Here is a 20,972-nt window from a genome sequence, read left to right on the forward strand (position 1 = left end):
CAAACTTCCCAGAAAGAAAGGAAAAGTGCATGCATTTCTGTGCTAGAACATCCTGGTTGAATCATCTTCATGTTAAGCATCAGGTACAAAAGTATGAAACAAAGTAAAAACTGAGAAACTAAGAAGGGGTACGTTCCCAAATCTTCAGCATTTCTTCTAAATCATGCAGCAGAATCCAAGCTGCCAAGGCAAGAGACAATCTGTGAAACTAGATTCCACCCAAGTTCCTTGTATACCCTCCCTTTCCTTGTTCTTTTCTCTTAGGGCAATATGGAAAATTCCTGGGACTGAGAAACCTTTGTCAGCAATATATGTCTGAGAATTTATTTCAAGATAGTATACAGATAAGTGCACAACATATATGTAAAATGAGCACTGGGTGTGGTGCATAAACAATGAATCTTGGAACACTGAAAAATAAAAATAAAATAATTTTTAAAAAATGATTTTCATTGCAGCCTTGGTTATAATGAAATTTGAAGAATAAACTATAGTTCTTCAGTGTATATCTTATTTGCCTCCACAGGTTCTCCCAGCCTTACTTATGTTTTAGACCCTGGTTCACTTTGCTTTCTTTACTTTAGCTATTGCTATGTTGATCCATTCTGTATAGACTCATAAAAGTCCACCTGCTGAGTCCATTCAGCTACACTCATAGTCTCTGGCTCTTTCCGACACTTCAAATGGAGCACTGCACTGCAGAACAGATCTGGCTTGGCAAATGGCTGCCAAAGAGGCTGAGTGATGAGACAGGGTATGAGAAAGTAAACTTCCTTGTGAGGAAAAATTTTGACCAACAAAAAAGAGGAGAAGAAAGAGAGCTGGCAGACAAATTCTTTCTCCCTTCCTCCCTCCAAAGGCTGTTCTGACTTCATATTGTCTTTCTGGGTATATGTTGTATCATAGGACAAGTATACCTGTGAAGGAACAGGTTTTACCTCTTGTAGTTTCATCATGAAGCAAAAGACATCATGTGGCATGGTTCCCATCTTTCATTACTTTACACACCTTTTCCTCCTCCCTGGCTGCCTTGGGCTTGCACCTCCCAAATAAAACATAAACATTTATTGCTTGTCTTAGGTTCTGTTTCATAGGGAACCTAGGCTAAGGCAAATTGGTTTTAAAAATGGGTCTTAAAAATTGAAGTCATTGGGCACCTGGGTGGCTCAATTAGTTAAGCATCTGCCCTTGGCTCAGGTCATGATCCCAAGGTCCTGGGATAGTTAGTCTTCATGCCAGGCTCCCTGCTCAGCCGGGAGTCTACTTCTCCCTCTCCCTCTGCTCCTCCCCGCTCTGCTCACACTGTTTTTCTCTCAAGTAAATAAAATCTTTTTGAAACAATTGAAGTTGTCGACAGTAGCAACTCAAAATGATGATGTTTACCCATATTTGTTAGTTTGGTTAGAGCTCTGAGTCATATTTTTGAAGGGATGTTAACCCTGGTTGTTTCTAGATAGTAAGATTTCAGACATTTCTTTTTCTATTTTTTTTAACCATCACGGATTATTATTACAGTTTTTTAAAAGATTTTATTTATTTATTTGAGAGAGAGAGCACGTGCAAGCAGGGGGAGGAACTGAGGGGGACAAGTAGACTCCAGCCTGAGCACAGAGCCCTACACAGGGCTCAATCCTATGACTCTGAGATCATGATCTGAGTTGAAACCAGAGCCACCCAGGTGCCCCTATCATTACAGGGGCAAAAAGTATGCATTAAACTTATAAACAATAATTTCTTTTTTGTGTGCAATTTTTACACTAACATGCTGACAAAGTTTTCAACACTACATAATTTGTTGTAATGAATACATTTTGAGTATAAATGTCTTATCAATGCCAAATCTACATGGAAGTAATTTTTAAATCTGTAACTAGATACATAGTATATAAAGTAAATCATTTTTTCATGGAACTTGTATCTAATTAATTTCTTTTTCTTAAATTAAGTTGTCTATTGATAAATCACTTTACTCAGTGTCCAGTTTCACAAAGACTGTTTAATAATTGTCTGTTTACAAAGAACAACAGTCCTTTTATGACACTCAAAGATTTTTGGCTTGTAGCCTTGTAGACAGAGTTCACTGTACTATTTTTAACTGTCCACATAAATTGGTCATAAAAGGATGGTATTTGGGGTTATTTCAGTCCGTTCCCTGCAGAATTCAATAATAAACCTGTAGCTAAAGTTAGAAATGTTACTTTATCATTTACATGTGAAGTGGGTTTTTTTTCCCATTTATGGTATATAGGCCAATTTAAATAAGCAACTTATATTTGAGTAAAACTTTTCATCCAACTGTGCAACGTAAGTGGAAAATTTTAAAGCCAAATAAAAACATACTAAAAAATAAAGATGCTGCCAAACTTTAGATCCAAGTAAATTGTAAAACAGGGTTCTATTTTTTTTTTTTATTTTCAGCATAACAAAAAAAGAAGTCAAACTTTCAGCTTTTCACCACTGAGAATGATAACAGCTGTGAAGTTGTCATGTATGGCCTTCATTATGTTGAACTACATTCTTTCTATATATAATTTGTTAGAATTTTTATCATGAAGTATGTTGAATTTTGTCAAATGCATCTTTTGCATTTATTAAGCAGATCATATAATTTTTATTCTTCATTTTGTTAAAACGTTGTGTTGCATTTATTGATTTGTATATGTTGTTTTATCCGTGCATCCCAGGAATAAATCCCAATTGGTCATGCTATATTCACTTTTCAATGTAAAAAAAATAAATATATAAAATAAAATAAAACAGGGTTCTAAATTCAGATATGATGTCAAAGTACAGAGATAGTATGACAAAGGTTAGTTACAGAAAGTTAGTTACAGAAAGAATCACAATGAACTCTGGAATATCACTTCTGGCGAAGAGAAGATGAATATTAAAATCAATGGCTTAGTCATAAGACATCAACTTTTCTAACACACATTTCCCACGCCTGGTGAGATACGTAATTAAAAGGGTATGTGGAATTTGCATTGACATGGACGTAACTGGAGGGGATTATGCTAAGTGAAATAAGTCAAGCAAAGAAAGACAATCATCATTTGGTTTCACTCATATGTGGAACATAAGGAATAACACAGAGGACCATAGGGAAATGGAGGGAAAACTGAAGGGGAAGAAATCAGAGAGGAAGACAAGCCATGAGAGACTATGGACTCCAGGAAACAAACTGAGGGTTTCAGAGGGGAGGGGGCTGGGGAGATGGGGCAGCCAGGTGATGGGTATTGGGGAGGGCACATGTTGCGATGAGCACTGGGTGTTATACACTACTAGTTAATCACTGAACACTACATCAAAAACTAATGATGGCTAACAATACAGTGGCTAACCAAACATAATTAAAAAAAAAAAAAAAGTTGTGTGGATAACACTATGAAACAAGAATAAAAGAATCATCATTGTTTTAAGCCTAACTAATAAAATTACCAGCACTCCCTCATCTCCTTCTAACTGGATGGATTCTGGAGTTTCTTGCACATTTTTCCTGCAGTATCTAAAGTTCTCTGAAGACCAGGGCATGTAACACAAGTGGTCTGTTCTGTCTTGACCTCCAGGCTCCACCTGTGGTCCAACAGTGACAATACTAAGAAAATTCCTTCCTTCCCTTGTGGCTCTCCCCAGTCCTTCATCACTTCTCATGCTAGGAGTCAAACTTCCATTAACTATATGATATACTCTTCCTCTTGTCATTACTAATATCATTTTAGTCACTTCTAAGGATATTTTGTTGGCCTTATGAGAGGGAAAAAAAAAACCCAACTTTTCCCATAAGCATTTCGACACTTTGGTAAGGCCTCAGGCAAAAACATGTTCCCATTTTGCTTGTATGCACCTGGAGCCACTATACAGCTCTCCCATATTTTTCCCCTATTTTCCTTCCCACTCTACCATCTTCACCATTTTATATGATGCTCTGTCATACATCCACCTATTTATTTAACAAGGATTTTTCAGCATACGCTGGACTCAGTCACCGTGCTCAGTTCTGGAAATCTCAGTCCTCTTGGTGCTTGCTTTCTGGTGAGGGAGTAGACATGGATCAAATTATCACCGAATGCTTAATTATAAATTCTGGTAAATGTTGTGAAGAAACGTTCTCAAAAGCTAATAGATCACATAATGAAGATACTGATCTATTTCGGCAGAACCAAAAGCATGTTCCAGGGAAGGCTTCTCTAAGCAAGTAACATTCCACTTGCTTCCCTAAGTAACAATCATGCTCATATCCAAAGGAGTTTTCTAGGCAAAAAGAAGGACTGTGCCTGGCAGAAAGAAGGGAGTTGAGGGAAATTGGAGGGGGAGATGAACCATGAGAGACTATGGACTCTGAAAAACAATCTGAGGCTTTTGAAGGGGTGGGGGGTGGGGGGGTGGGGGGAGCCTAGTGGTGGGTATTATGGAGGGCACGTATTGCATGGAGCACTGGGTATGGTGCATAAACAATGAACTCTGTTACACTGAAAATAAATTAAATTTAATTTAAAAAAAGAAATGGAAAAAAAAAAGAAGAGGTTGTGACAATTCATGATATGTTCAGTGAAAGAGAGAATTTTTATGTAATGGAGCTGCATAAATTTGGAAGTTTAGAGGGCGCCTAAATTCTACAAAATTATGGCCAGGATATGTAGGCACAAAGCCATTCATCACCCTCCACACTTTCGGTAGTATCTCATTTCTGGAGCTGCCCTTTGTAACATGTTCCAGTGTTCTCCTTTCCAAGAGTCCCACCTAGGAGGCTTTACAGAAGCAGAACAGCCAGTGTTCCAGCCAGAAACACAGTGATGACAAAATGAACTTACTTCTGATTTGGCACATTGTATGCAACTTTATAGATTATGAAGTGTGATCAGTTTGTATCGTAGAAGCAAAGGATGGTACAGTACACCAGGCTGGCAAGAATCAAGAGCTACTTTCATGTGCAGGTCAGGAGAGAAATGGGAAGAGAGCAGTTTCTAGAATCTGAGTAGATAAACTGTGTGGAGAGGACACATTTTGAAAGATATTATCCTTGATAAAGTCATCCTGTATCCTGGGGGAAGAAGGTATCCAACCTCTTTCTTCTCCCACCCTCCAAGTTTTTGCCACAGCTAGAACCCCACCAAAGCCATTCACGTAGGTCATCCTCCCAAAATATAGAAAAGAACGGAGAATGGAGGACAGGCAAACCAAGTGACCTAGCCGGTGTGGGTTAATGTCTACTACCCCATTTTAAATCTTAGGTGAGCCACTTAGAATGTGTGTGATCTCAGGGAATGTTAACCCATCTCCAGGTGCCTCAGTTTCCTCATCCTTAAAATGGAAGTGATGAGGGGCGCCTGGGTGGCTCAGTGGATTAAAGCCTTTGTCTTTGGCTCAGGTTATGATCTCAGGGTCCTGGGATTGAGCCCCACATTGGGAATCTCTTCTCAGCAGGGAGCCTGCTTCTCCCTGTCTCTGTCTCTGCCTTCTGCCTACTTGTGATCTCTGTCAAATGACTAAATAAAATCTTAAAAAAAAAAATGGAAGTGATGACAATTACACATTGGTTTGCTTCAAGGGTTCATCAAGGGTTCATACTAGTGCCTGACATGTGATCAGTGCCTCTAAGTGTTCTTAATAATATTCTAATTTCTTCTTATAGAAGAAACTGAAGTTTAGACAAGGTAAGTGACTCACTCAAGCTTCCATTGTCAGAAGGGACACAGTCAAAGCCAGAATCCAGGCCTCTTACCTCTGCCTTAACCGGTCTCTTTTGTTCTCTTCTCCAGAATTGATAACATAGCTACCAAACTGACTAAAATTTAATTCAGTAAGCATATTCTGGATCTTGTCTCTGTCCATTTTTATAATATTCACTTCTCCCCCCAATACTTCATTGAGATATAATTGACATATAACATTGTATAATTTTAAGGCACGAGATATTCAATTTGATGCACTTATTTATTACAATGTGATTACCACCATAGTTTTAAGTAACATCTCTACGACATCACATAATTACTATTTCTTTTTTGTGGTGAGAACATTTAAGATCTACTCTCTTACCAACTTCCAAGCACACTTCTTAAAAATTTATTAACAGTGGACAGGGAAATGTTTCTCATATTCTCTATAACTTAATGTATATAGGAAACTGTAACTTCCAGATAGCTTATGATTGTATGTCCTATCACAGTAAATGTGAGGTTGGCAATAACAGGGCCTTTTTGGACTTCTCAATGGAGGCTTCTAGATGTGCAATCAATTTAGGAGCCTCCGTGGTGTTCTCATTTACTCAAAGAAGAACTGAGGTAATTATGCATCATATTTCAGTAACTGAAATACCTCAAAAGAATTAAAACTTCAAATAATTGGAACCAACCATCCTCTCATTCTTAAGAAAAATTCTCCAAGAAGTTCCTGATCTGAGACAAGTATCCACAAGCCATCCACTGGGAAGCCCCCCTGTGTGGAGAGCCCTGCGAACCCTCAGACTGTGCCCTTCTCAATTCCACCACAAGGCCAGGGCACTCATGCATAGGGTACAAGAGAGAACAACAAAAATTATATGTCAACAAATTAAACAACTTAGAATAAATGGGAAAGTTTCTAGAAACATACAATCTCCCAAAAGTAAATCAGAAAAAATAGAAAATCTTAAACAGACCAAGTACTAGTAACAAAATTAAACTGGATTCACAGGTGAATTCTACCAAACATTTAAAGAAGAATTAATACCTAGTCTCCTTAAATTGTTCCAACAAAAGAGACGACAAAGTAATACTTTCAAATTCATTTGAAAAGGCCAGCATTATCCTGATATTAAACCCAAAGACACTACAAAAAAAATAAAGAAAAGAAAACTACAAGCCAATATCTCTGACGAACATAGATGCAAAAATCCTCAATAAAATATTAGCAAACTGCATTCAACAATAATAAAAAGATCATTTACCATGATTAAGTGGGATTTATTTCGGGGAAGCAAGTTTGGCTTAATATTCACAAATCAATCAGTGTGATATACCACATTAACAATACAAAAAATAAAATCATATAATCACCTCAATAGATGGGGAAAAAAGCATTTGACAAAATTCAACACTTTTTCTTTTTTTTTTTTCAACATTTTTTTATGATAAAAACTCAATGAAGAGTGTTTAAAGGGAACACACCTCAACATAATAAGGATAGCATGTGAAAAACCCATAACTAACATCAAACTCAATTGTGCAAAAAATGGAAATTCTTCCTCTATGATCAGGAACAAGAGAAGGATGCTCAGTACCACCACTTTCTTTCTACATAGTACTGGAAGTTCTACCTACAGCAATTAGACAAGAAAAAGAAACAAGAGGCATCCATATTGGTAAAGAAGAAGTAAAACTGTCACTCTTTGCAGATGACATGATACTATTTATAGAAAACCTAAACATTTTAGCAGAAAACCATTAAAAATAATAAATGATTTAATAAGGTCACAGGATACAAAATTAATATATAGAAGTCTTTAACATTTCTTTTTTTAATTTAATTTAAATTCAATTAATTAATATATAATGTATTATTAGTTTCAGAAGTAGAATTCAGTGATTCATCAGTTATAGAACACCCAATGCTCATTACATCATGTACCCTCCTTAATGTCCATCACCCAGTAACCCCATCTCCCCTCCCCTCTCCCCTCCAGCAACCCTCAGTTTGTTTCCTATGATTAAGAGTCTCTTACGGTTTGTCTCCCTCCCTGGTTTCATCTTGTTTTATTTTTCCCTCCCTTCCTCTATGCTCCTCTGTTTTGTTTCTTAAATTCTACATGTAAGTGAAATCATATGATAATTGTCTTTCCCTGATTGAACTATTTCACTTAGCATAATACCTTCTAGTTCTATCCATGTCATTACAAAGGGCAAGATTTCATTTTTTTTTTTTTTGATGGCTGAGTAATCTTTCATTTTATATATAAACCACATCTTCTTTATCCATTCTAAATAGATACCTTTTTTAATTTAAATTCAATTAGCCAACTTATAGTACATCATTTCAGATATAGTGCTCAGTAATTTACCAGTTTGATGTAACACCCAGTGCTCATCACATCATGTGCCCTCCTTAATGCTCGTCACCCAATTACCCCATCCCCCAACTCACCTCCTCTCCAGTCTGTTTCCCATAGTTAAGAATCTCTCATGGTTTTTTTCCCCTCTCTGATGACTTCTCTTTCAATTTTCCCTCCCTTCCCCTACACACACAAAAAAATAAGTTCCAAATGGATTAAAGAACTAAATGTGAGAACTGAAACCATAAAACTCCTAAAAAATATCATAGGTAGTAACCTCTTTGACATGAGTCTTAACAACATTTTTCTAGAAATCTCCTCAGGCAAGCAAAACAAAAGCAAAACCAAACTATTGGAACTCTACCAAAATAAAAATCTTTTGTACAGCAAAGAAAACCATCAAGAACGTGAAAAGGCAACCTACTGAATGGGAAAAGATATTTGCAAATGATATATCCAAAGGGGTTAACCTCCAAAATACATAAAGAACTTATACAACTCAGCGCCAAAAAAGCAAATAAGCTGATTTTCTAAGTGGCAGAAGACCTGAATAGACATTTTTCCAAAGACATCCAGATGGCCAAGAGACACATGAAAAAGTACACAACATCATTCTTCATCAGGAAAATGCAAATCAAAACCATAATGAGATATCACCTTATACCAGTCAGAATGACTAATATCAAAAAGACAATAAATAACCAGTGTTTGCATGAATGTGGAGAAAAAAGAACTCTTATACACTGTTGATGGGAATGTGAGTTGATGCAATCACTGTGGAAAACAGTATGGAGGTTTCTCAAAAAAATAAAAATGGAGAACATCCAGTCCAAGATGACAATGTAGGAGGACTCTGAACTAACCTCCACAGACATGCTAAATCTATGCCTAATTATAAAGCAATTCCTCAGAAAAACTAAGGGCTGACTGAACAGCTTCTATACAACAAAAGATAGAGGGAATGGCAAGATAGAGGGAAACACAGTAGCAAAGGTGTTGCAAACAGTGGGAAGGGAGAGTACAGAGGGACTAAGAGCAGATTCATCATTTCACAGAAAACAAATAGTCAGTTTAAAAGACAAACTATTGCATAAGAGATTCAGCCTTAGGACCCTGCCAAACTGCAGGGGAATTGCTGGGACTTTCTCTGCATCAGAAGGGTCGTTGAATGCTACGGTTTACACTCCCTGTCCACCTCTGGAGTGCAGATGAGAGCCTTGTCTGGATGCAAACATGGCCAGTCTACCACATCAGGGGCACTGGGTCCCTAGTCCACACCAGCCCCAGATGCTCTGGGGCACAGAAAAATAGTGATGGTTTAAAAGAGCAACTGGTATAAAATAGCAACCCTAGAACTCTGCCAAATGGTGGGAGAGCCATTGTAACTTGTCACAGTTTACACACCCTCTCCACTTTGATAACGAATGGGAGTAGTGTCCAGGTGCCCTAACTGGCTTGCCACCTCACACTACAACAACTCCAGCGATCCCACCAAGGTAGCTCCTGGTACACAACAGGATACCTCTGGTCAGTGCTCACTACAGCTTCAGCTGTCACACTAAAGTGACACAGATGCAGAGAAACCTGGAACATTCCATGTCTGTACCACTCTGGTTTCATACAGATTACTAGGGTACCCCGGGCACAGAATGCTCCAAGTTCTCCTGACTGGCACCTGCTTCAGTTCTAGCCATCTCACCACTGTGTCCCCTGCATGGAGCAACCCAGGAAAGTCTGGCCCAAGTCTGCTTCAGTTGGCCAAGACACCCTCTGAGCAAATCCCTCCAGACACCCTGGCCAGCATGAGCCTTGGCTCCCATCACCCTAACAAGGTGACCTGCTCTGAGAAGCCCCGGGAAGCCCAAGACACCCTGACTTACATCCCATGGCCTGCACTCAGTTTGGTTTTAGCTGTCCCACCAGGGTACCTCTGTGTGATGAGCTCCAGGACTCCCCATCTTGTACCCACCTTATCTTTAGCTGTCCTTAGAAGATGCCCTCTACACATACAGTCCCAGGACCCTTTCTGTCTCTTCAGCTTTAGCTTTTGTGCCAGGGCACCCACTGCATGAAAAACCCTGGGATTTCCCTAGGCTGGTTTCAGCCCCTGTTGTCCCACCAGGAACCCCTGATGCTGAGTACCCCAGGACATATTGCACCCACTTTGGCTTCATCTCTCCCTCTTCTCTGCATAGGCTTGAGACCCTCCTTGCCTGTACCCACTTCAACTTTAGCTGCCCACTTCATGGAGAGCCCCTGGCTGACACTCCACCTCAACTCTAGCAACTTACCAGGGCACCTACTGTGCAAAGCCTTGGAACACCCAAGTGTATATCTGCTTCAGCTTCAGCTGTCCTGCCAGGGCACCCTCTATGCAGGGTGCCCTAGGAACCACCAGCTTGCACTTACTTCAGCCATACTGCCAGGGAACCCTATGTGTGAGGAGCCCAAGACAGCCTAACCTTTGCCCATTCAGCTCCAGGCATTCCACCAAGGCAGACAGTGCCCTGTGACCCTGTCACCCCACAGCTCCACCCAACTAAAAAAGCCACCAAACACACAGTCTACACAGGGGATGAACATACACAAGACCATTTTTCAAGTTTAGGAGAAGTAGCTATTCCATCTAATTCATAAAAACAAACACCAAAAATCAAACAAAATGAGGTGACAGAAGAATATGCTCCAAAAGAGAGAATAAGAAAAAACCTCCAGAAGAAGAAGAAATGAGGACACACAATAGTGTGATAGCCTGATAAATAGTTTAAAGTAATGATCATAAACATGCTCATCAGGCTGGAGAGAAGACTGGAAAAAAATCAGAGAGGCTTTCAACAAAGACAGAGAAAATATTAGAAAGAACTAAGAGTCTCTTATGGTTTTTTTTCCCTCTCTTATGACTCAACATTCAGTTTTCTCTTCTTTCCTCTATGATCCTCTGTGCCGTTTCTTATATTCCACATATGAGTGAAACAAATGATAATTGTCTTTCTCTGATTGACTTGACTCTTAACTATGGGAAACAAACTGAGGGTTGCTGGAGGGTAGATGGGTGGAGGGTTTAGGTAACTGGGTGATGGGCATTAAGAAGGTCACATGATGTGATAAGCACTGGGTGTTATATGCAACTGATGAATTATAGAAATCTACATCTAAAGGTAGTGATGTACTGTATGTTGGCTAATTGAATTTAAATAGGATGGAGGGAAGGAAGGAAGGGATGGAGGGAGGGAAGGAGGAAGGGAAGAAGGGAGGGAAAGAAAGAGAGAAATCCAGAAGAACAGATCACAAATTTATAGGATAATGGAAAGTACACAAGCTGAACAGCAAAAATAAAGAGAATTTTAATAAATGAAGATAGATTAAGGGATCTTTTGGACAACAAGCACAAAAATATTTGCAATATCAGGATCTCAAAGGAGAAGAAAGAGAGAAGGGGAAAGAAATCTTATTTGAGGAAATTATAGCTGAAAACTTCCCTAACCTTCCCTAAGGAACTAGATATCCAGGTTGAGGAAACATAAAGTTCCAAGCAAGAAAAAACAAAGGAAGTTCACACCATGACACATGATAATTAAAATAGCAAAAATTAAAGATAAAGAATTTTTATATATTTTTTACTTTTTTTGTTTAAATTCAATTAACCAACATAAAGTAGATCATTAGTTCTTTTTTTTTTTAAGATTTATTTATTTATTTACTTGACAGACAGAGATCACAAGTAGGCAGAGAGGCAGGCAGAGAAAGAGGGGGAAGCAGGCTACCCGCCAAGCAGAGAGCCCAATGCGGGGCTCGATCCTAGGACCCTAGGATCATGACCTGAGCCGAAGGCAGAAGCTTTAACCCACTGAGCCACCCAGGCACCCCTAGATCATTAATTTTTGGTGTAGAGTTCAATGATTCACTAGTTGTGTGTAACACCTAGTGCTCATCACATCATGTGCCCTCCTTAATGCCCATTACCTGGCTACCCCCCCATACACACACACCTCTCCTTCTCCAACCCTGTTTGTTTCCCAGAGCCAAGGGTCTCTATGGTTTGTCTCCCTCTTTGATTTCTTCCCAGTTTCCTGTCCCTTCTCATATGATCCTCTGCACTATTTCTTATGTTCCACCTATGAGTGAAACCATATGATAACTGTCTTTCTCTACTTATTTCACTTAGCATAATCCCCTGCAGTTCCACCCATGTCAATGTAAATGGTAAGTGTTCATCCTTTCTGATGGCTGAGTGATATTCCATTGTATATATGAACCACATCTTCTTTATCCATTCATCTGTTGAAGGACATCTTGACTCCTTCCACTATTTGGCTATTGTGGACACTGCTGTGATGAACATTGGAGTGCAGTTTCCCCTTCTTTTCCCTACATCTATATCTATGGGGTAAATACCTAGTAGTGCAATTGCTGGGTCATAGGGTAGTTCTATTTTTAACTTCTTGAGGAACCTCCATACTATTTTCCAGACTGGCTGTACCAGCTTGCATTCCCACCAACAGTGTAAGAGGGTCCCCCTTTGAATCCTCAGCAACTCTTGTTATTACTTGTGTTGTTAATTATGGACATTTTGACAGGTGTGAGGCAGTAGCTCATCGTGGTTTGATTTGTATTTCCCTGATGATGTGTGATATCAAGCATCTTTTCGTGTGTCTATTGGCCATCTGGATGTCTTCTTTGGAAAAATGTCTATTCACGCCTTCTGCCCATTTCTTAACTGGATTATTTGTTTTTTGGATGTTGAGTTTGATAAGTTCTCTATAGATTTTGGATACCAGCCCTTTATCAGATATGTCATTTGCAAATATCTTCTCCCATTCTGTAGGTTGCCTTTTAGCTTTGTCTACTATTTCCTTTGCTGTGCAGAAGAGTTTTATCTTGATGAAGTCCCAATAGTTCATTTTTGCTTTTGTTTCCCTTGTCTTTAGAGACATGTCTTGCAAGAAGTTGCTGTGGCCAAGGTCAATAAAAAGAATTTTAAAAGCAGCAAGAGAAAAGCAAAAAGTTTTAAACAAGGCAAATGCCATATGGCTCTTAGTTCATTTGTCAGCAGAAACTTTGTAGGCCAGATAGCAATGGCAAGATATATTCAACGTGGTGAAAAGAAAAAAACTCTACAACCAAAAATTTCTACCCAGCCAGGTTATCATTCAGATTTAAAGGAAAGATAAAGAGTTTAGCAGACAAACAAAAATTAAAGATTATCACCACTAAACTAGTCCTACAAGAAATGTTAAAGGTAATTCTTTAAGTGGAGAAGAAAAATGCATAATTAGAAATAAGAAAATTATGAATAAAAAAATATGACATATACATAAAACACGGAGGAGTGTGCAAAAAAATATTCTTTTTAGAATGTGTTTGAATTTAAATTGCCATCAACTTAATAGGGACCACTATATATAAAGGAGGTTATATATAAATCTCAGGGTAACTACAAATCCAAAATCCTGTAACAGATATGCAAAGAATATAGAAAAAGAAAACCAAAAATAACACTATAGAAAGTAATCAATCACAAAGAAACAGAGCAAGAAAGGAAGAAAGAAACAGAAAAGAACTACAAAATAACCAGAAAACAATTAACAAAATGGCAGTACGTATATACCTACCAATAATTACTTTAAACAGAAGTGGTCTAAATGATCCAATCAAAAGTCATAGAATGGCAGAACAGATTAAAAATAAAGACCCATCAACATACTGCTGACAAGAGACTCACTTCAGCTTTAAAGACAAATACAGACTGAAAATGAAAGCAAAGAAAGTATTCTATGCAAATGGAAGGAAAAAGGAAAACAAGCCATAGTAGCAATATATATATATATCAGATAAGATACACTTTAAAACAAAAACTGTAACAAGAGACAAAGAAGGGCAATACATAATGATAAAGGGATTAATCTGACAAGAAGTTTATAAATATTATAATTATAATAATTATAAATATCTATGCACCCAACATAGGAGCACTTAAATACATAAAGCAAATATTAACAGATATAAAGGGAGAAACTGAAAGTAAACCAATAATAATAGGGGACTTTTAACACCCTATTTACATCAATGGATAGATTATCTAGGCAGATAATCAGTAAGGAAACAGTGTCTTTGAACAACACAACAGACCAGATGGACTTAACAGACACAGACAGAATAGTTCATTCAAAAACAGAATACACATTCTTCTCAAGTACATATGGAAAATTCTCCAGGATAGATTACATTAGGCTTCAAGACAAAGTCTCAATATGTTGAAGAGGATTAAAATAGCATCATGCATCTTTTCCAACCACAATGGTTGAATGATATGAATGAAAATGAAACTGGAAATCTATAACAAGAAAAAAATTGGAAAAAACACAAACACATGAAGGCTAAATATCATACTACTAAGCAACCAGTGGATCAACAAAGAAACCAAAAATACATGAAGACAAATGAAAATGAAATACAATGGTCCAAAATCTTTTGGATACAGCAAAAGTAGTTCTTACTGGGAAATTTATAGTGATATATAACACACACACACACACACACACACACACACACACACACAAAAGGCTCAAATAAACAACCTAACCTCACACTTAAAGTAACTAGAAAAAGAGAAATGAAGCCCAGAGTGAGTAGGAGGACAGAATAATGAAGATCATAGCAGAAACAAATGACAGACATTAGAAATCAATAGAAAAGATCAATGAAACCAGGATCTGATTTTTTTGAAAAGATAAACCAATTGATAAACCTTTGGTCAGATTCATCAAGAAAAAAGAGAGAGGATACAAGTACAATAAAAAATGAACAAGGAGAAATAATGACTGAAACCACAGAGATACAAAAGATTTTAAGAGAATACTGTGAAAAATTATGTCAACAAATTAGAAAACATAGAAGAAATGGATGTTTCCAGAAATCTATAATCTTCTAAAACCGAGTTACAAGGAAATAGAAAATCTGGACAGACTTATTATTAGTAACTAAATTAAATTAGCAATTTAAAAAACCACCAACAAAAACAAACAAAAAAAGTCCAGGACAGATGGACTCACAAGTATCTTCTACCAAGTATTTTTTAAAAATTTAACAACTATACTTGGTCAAAATGTTCCAAAAAATAGAAGGGGGATGGGTACAAAGGCAGGCACTTGTTGTGGGCACTGGATATTGTGTTTAAGTGATGAATCACTAAATTCTACACCTGAAACTAATATTACACTATATGTTAACTAACTGGAATTTAAATTAAAATTTGGAGGGGAAAAAAAGGGAAGGAAAGTTTCCAACTACAGTCTATGAGACCAGCATTACCCTAATATCAAAACTAGACACAGACACTACAAAAAAAAAAAAAAAAAACCCTACAAAATGATAGGCCAGTATCCATGCAAAAATCCTTGATATAATATTACCAAACTGCATTCAGCAAACCATTAAAAATGATTATACAGCAATGAAGTGGGATTTATTCCAGAGACTCAAGGATAGTTTAATAATCACAAACTAATCAGTGTGAAACATAAATCAAGAAAACCAAGTAAAAAATTATATGATCATCTCAATAGTTGCAGAACAAGTATTTGACAAAATTCAACATTCATTCATGATAAAAATTCTCAACAAAGTGGGTTTAGAGGAAACATAGCTCAACACATAATAAAGGCCATATATGACAAATCCAGAGCTAACCTCATACTCAAAGGTGAAAAACTGAGGGGCACCTGGGTGGCTTAGTGGGTTAAGCCTCTGCCTTCGGCTCAGGTCATGATCTCGGGGTTGTGGGATCGAGCCCCACATTGGGCTTCTGCTCAGCAGGGAGCCTGCTTCCCCCTCTCTCTCTGCCTGCCTCTCTGCCTACTTGTGATCTCTGTCTGTCAAATAAACAAATAAAAATCTTTAAATAAAAAATAAAAAAATAATTTAAAAAAAATTTTTTAAAAAAGGTGAAAAACTGAAAGCTTTTCCTTTAAGATCAGAAACAAGACAAGGATATCCATTCTCATCATTTTATCCAGCTTTCAATAGTACTGAAAGTCCTAGCCATTTCCATTGGATAAGAAGAGGAAATAGAATTGATTAAAATTGGTAAGGTATTAAAAAAAAACTGTCACTCTTTGTAGAGGACATAGTATTATACATAGAAAACCCTAAAAATTCCAGCAAAGAACAATTCACAGCAATCAATGAATTCTGTCAAGTTGAAGGACACAAAATTAATACACAGAAATTGGTTGTGGTTTTATACACTAATGACAAAGTAGCAGAAACAGCAACTAAGATAACAATTCCATTTACAATTGCATCAAAAATAATAAGATACCTAGGAATAAATTTAACTAAGGAAGTGAAAGACCTGTAGTCTGGGAACTATAAAACATTGAAGAAAGAAATCAAAGTGACACAAACAGAAGGATATACCATTCTCATGGAGTAAAAGAATATTGTTAAAATAATCATACTACCCAAAGCAATCTACATATTCAATGCAGTCTCTATCAAAATACCAACAGAATTTTTCACAGGACTAGAACAAATGTTACTAAAATCTGTATGGAACCACAAAGTGGTTAGTCAAAGTAATCTGAATAGTCAAAGCAATCTTGAGAAAGAAGAACAAAGCTGGCTGTATCACGATTCCAGATTTCAAGATATACTACAAAGCTATAGTATTCAAACAGTATGGTACTGGCACCCATACCTATATGTTCAATTAATCTATGACAAAGGAATCAAGACTATACAATGCAGAAAAGACAGTGTCTTCAAATAAATGATGCTGTGAAAACTGGATGGCTACATGCAAAAGAATGAAACTGGACCATTTTCTTACACCATACATAAAAATAAACTCCAAATGGATTAATGACCTAAATGTGAGACCTGAAACCATAAAACTCCTAGAAAATAATATCAGCAACAATTTCCTTGACATCAGCTGTAGCAACATTTTTCTATTTAGGTCTCCTAAAGCAAGGGAGACAAAAGCAAAAATAGACTGTTGGGACTACATCAAAATAAAAAGCTTTTGCACAGTGAAGAAACTATCAACAAAATTAAAAGGCAATCTACTGAATGGGAGAATATATTTGCAAATTACATATCCAATAAGGACTTAATAACCAAAACGTATAAAGAATCTATATATCTCACAAATAAATCCCACAAATAAGTCAATTAAACAAATGGAGAGAGGACCTGAATAGACATTTTTCCAAACAAGACATACAGATGGCCAACACATAAAAACATATATCAACATCATTAAGCATCAGGAAACACAAATCAAAACCAGAATAAGATATTAACTTATACCTGTCAGAATGGCTGAATCAAAAAGACAAGAAATAACAAGCGTTGGTAAGTATGTGAAGAAAATGGCACCCTTGTGCACTGTTGATGGGAATGTAAACTGGTGCATTTCCACTGTGGAAAACAGTATGGAGGTCCTCAAAAAAAAATTAAAGATTAAAATACTATATGAAGGGTGCCTGGTGGTGCAGTTAGTTAAGCATCCAGCTCTTGGTTTCAGCTCAGATCATGATCTCAGGGTCCTAAGATTGAAACCCACATCAGGTAATTGGGGTTGGGAAATACAGGCTTCCAGTAATGGAATAAATAAGTCACAGGAATAAAAGTTACAGTATAAGGAATATACTCAATGGTATTGAAATAGCATTGTCTAATAACAGATGGCAGCTAAACTTCTGGTGAATATATCATATAAACTTGTCAAATCACTATGTTTACATCCGAAACTGAAGTATCATTGTATGTCAACTATACTCAAATTTTAAAAAATAAGAATATATATATATGTACTGCATTTTGTTTATGCATTTATCTGTTAATGGACTTAAGTTGCTTCTGTTACTCTATTACTTAGATATTGTTTAGAATTCTGCAATATAAGAGTAGATACCTGTTTTCAAATTAGTGTTTGAAATATAAATTATATATATATATATATGTACGTATGTGTGTATATATATATATATATATATATATATACACCAGAATACCTCTTGGCTATAAAAAAATGAATGAGATCTTGCCATTTACAATAACATGGATGGACCTAGAGGGCATTATGCTAAGTGAAATAAGCCCAATGGTAAAAAAAAAAAAAAATACTATATGATTTCTCTTATATGTGGAACCCAAAAATCAAAAGATTGGACACAGAAAAAACCAAAAATACAGATATCAAACTGGTGGTTGACAGAGGGGAGGAGGTTAGGGGTATGGTTGAAACAGGTGAAGAGGATTAAGAGGTACAGTTTCTAGTTATAAAATAAATAAGTTAAATTAATTAATTAAAAGTAGAGCACAGGTTATATAGTTGATAATATTATAATAATGTTTTATGGTGACAGATGGTAGCTACACTTACCATGGTGAGCATAGCACAATATATAGAACTGTTAAATCACTATGTTGTACACCTGAATCTAATATAACATTGTATGTCAACTATATTTCAGCTTAAAAAAGAGCAAAACTAAAACCCTTAGAAGAAAACATAAAGGTAAATCATCATGACTTTGGATTTGGCAAAGGATTCTTAAATTCAACACCAAAGGTACAAGCAATCAAAGAAATAGGTATGTTAGCCTTCATCAAAATTAGAAACTTTTGTGCTTCAAAGGACAGCATCAAGAAAGTAAAAGACAACCCATATGATGGGAGAAAATATTGGCATTCATATATCTCAAAAGGGATATGGCTCTGGAATACATAAAGAACGCTTACAACTCAATAAAAAAATAAATATCCCAACTAAAAATGGACAAAAGATCTTGCATTAGTCGTCTCAAGCTGCCATAAAAAAATATCATGGACTGTGTAGTTTAAACAACAGATATTTATTTCTCACATTTCTAGAGGCTGAAAAGTCCAAGATTAAGGTGATACCAGATTCAGTTCCTGAGGTAGGCCCTCTTCCTTAGCCTGTAGACAGCAGCCTTCTCACTATTTCCTCACAGAGAGAAAAAAAAAAGCTAGACCTTCTTCCTCTTTTAGGAAGAACACTAATCCCATCATATGATCCTACACCTGTGACCTTATCTAAACCTAGTTACCTCCCAAAGGCCCTGTCTCTAAATACCATTACAATGAGGGTTAGGGATCTAACATATGAAATTAGGCAGGGACACACATTTAGTCCATTATAGATCTGAATAGATATTTCTCAAAAAATATGCAAATAACAAATCCACAAAGAGATTCTTGACAGCATTTGGACATGCAAATCAAAACCATAATGAAATACCACTTGATACTCATAAAATGGCTAAAATCAGTCAGATAATAACAAATATTAACAAGGATGTAAAGAAATCAATACCTTCAACACCTACAGATGGGAATGTAAAATAGTGCAGCCACCTTGGAAAACAGTCTAGCAGTTCCTCAAATGATTAAACATAGATTTACCACATGATCCAGCAATTCTACCTGTAGGTAAATACCAAGAAAAATGAAAACTTATGTCAACACAGAAATTTATAAATGTTTATAGCAACATCATTTGCAATAGCCAAAAGATGGAAACAACTCAAATGTCTATCAATGGGCAAATGGATAAAAAAAATATGGTATATTCATACAATGAAATGTTTGGGCTGTTATTCAGCCATGAAAAGGAATAAAGTGTTAATACATGCTACAACATAGATGAACCTTGGAAACATTACATGTGTGAAATGTAATGTCTCTCTCTCACACACACACACACACACACACACGCACACACACCCCTACATACTATATTATTTCATTCATATAAACGTCCAGAATAGGGAAATCTACAAAAATAGAAAGTAGATTAGTGATTGCTAGAGCTAGGGGAGAGGGATATGGGAGATGGGGGTGATAGCTAAAGGGTATGGAGTTTCTTTTTGAGGCAATGAAAATATTTTAAAATTAACTCTGCTGCTGGTTATATGTATCTGAGAATATACTAAAAATCATTACATTTGATACTTTAAATGGATTAAGTGATTAAGTTTTACAGTATGTTAATTATATCTCAATAAAGCTTTTTAAAAAAACTTTATGCAGTTCTTTTGTTTTGAATGTGATCATTATAGAACTGATATCTTTGAGTTTCTTCATTCATGAAGGTATGTTTTCTTGTCTATTTGTTGGTCTTCATTTATTGGCTCATATTAGGTTGATCTTTATCCCTAGAAATCCTAGGCCATTAAATGAGGCATGCTTTCCTCCAAAGATGATTTCCATTTGTTTCTTCCAGTGGTCCAAAGATACTATTAACCTGGGACTAATTTGGCTCCCTTTAGGATCTCTTGTTTAATCCAGGAGTCTCAAGTGTTTCTCCCCCAATCTATGCAGACCCAAGATTTGGTCTAGTTTCAGTGTTGATGTTGGCATTTAATGCAGCCTCACTTTGTGTCTGCTCATAATTCATTTCTCTCAAGTTCATTTTTTTGGGTTGGGTTTGTGGGCCTAGAGATTTCCCTTATCTTCCAAGGCCAGAAATGCAATAAAACTTAAGTCTTATGTAGGCTCTAATTGTTTTATAGTAGTGATCTTTGTAGAATGTAGATGACCATATGGCCCAAAATGGAAGTCTCTCATGCAGTATTACTCTTTTTTTTTAAAATCAGTATTCACAGGAAAATTGTTTCATTGAAAATGATTAATTTGTCCTCCCCCCCCTTTTTTTAGCACTTAACGAATATCGGGAATCTAGACTGATCTTCCTCCTAAAGGAAAGTATGAAGGCATTTAATTAACAGATGCTATATGACATACATAGCAAATATAAAGTACGTATATCCAAACTAAGGTACTTAGCCAGAGCCATGTGCAGAATTTTTTAGAAATCTAAATACTAGTGTTTTACTCATGGCAAGTTTGTTTCAATAGTCTTTGTATTAGTTCACAAACCCCATCTGCTATGCTAGCCGGATATACATTCAAA

Source organism: Enhydra lutris, unplaced genomic scaffold, assembly GCF_002288905.1.
Source record: "Enhydra lutris kenyoni isolate GAN:26980312 unplaced genomic scaffold, ASM228890v2 scaffoldscaffold28, whole genome shotgun sequence".
Lineage (NCBI taxonomy): Eukaryota > Metazoa > Chordata > Mammalia > Carnivora > Mustelidae > Enhydra > Enhydra lutris.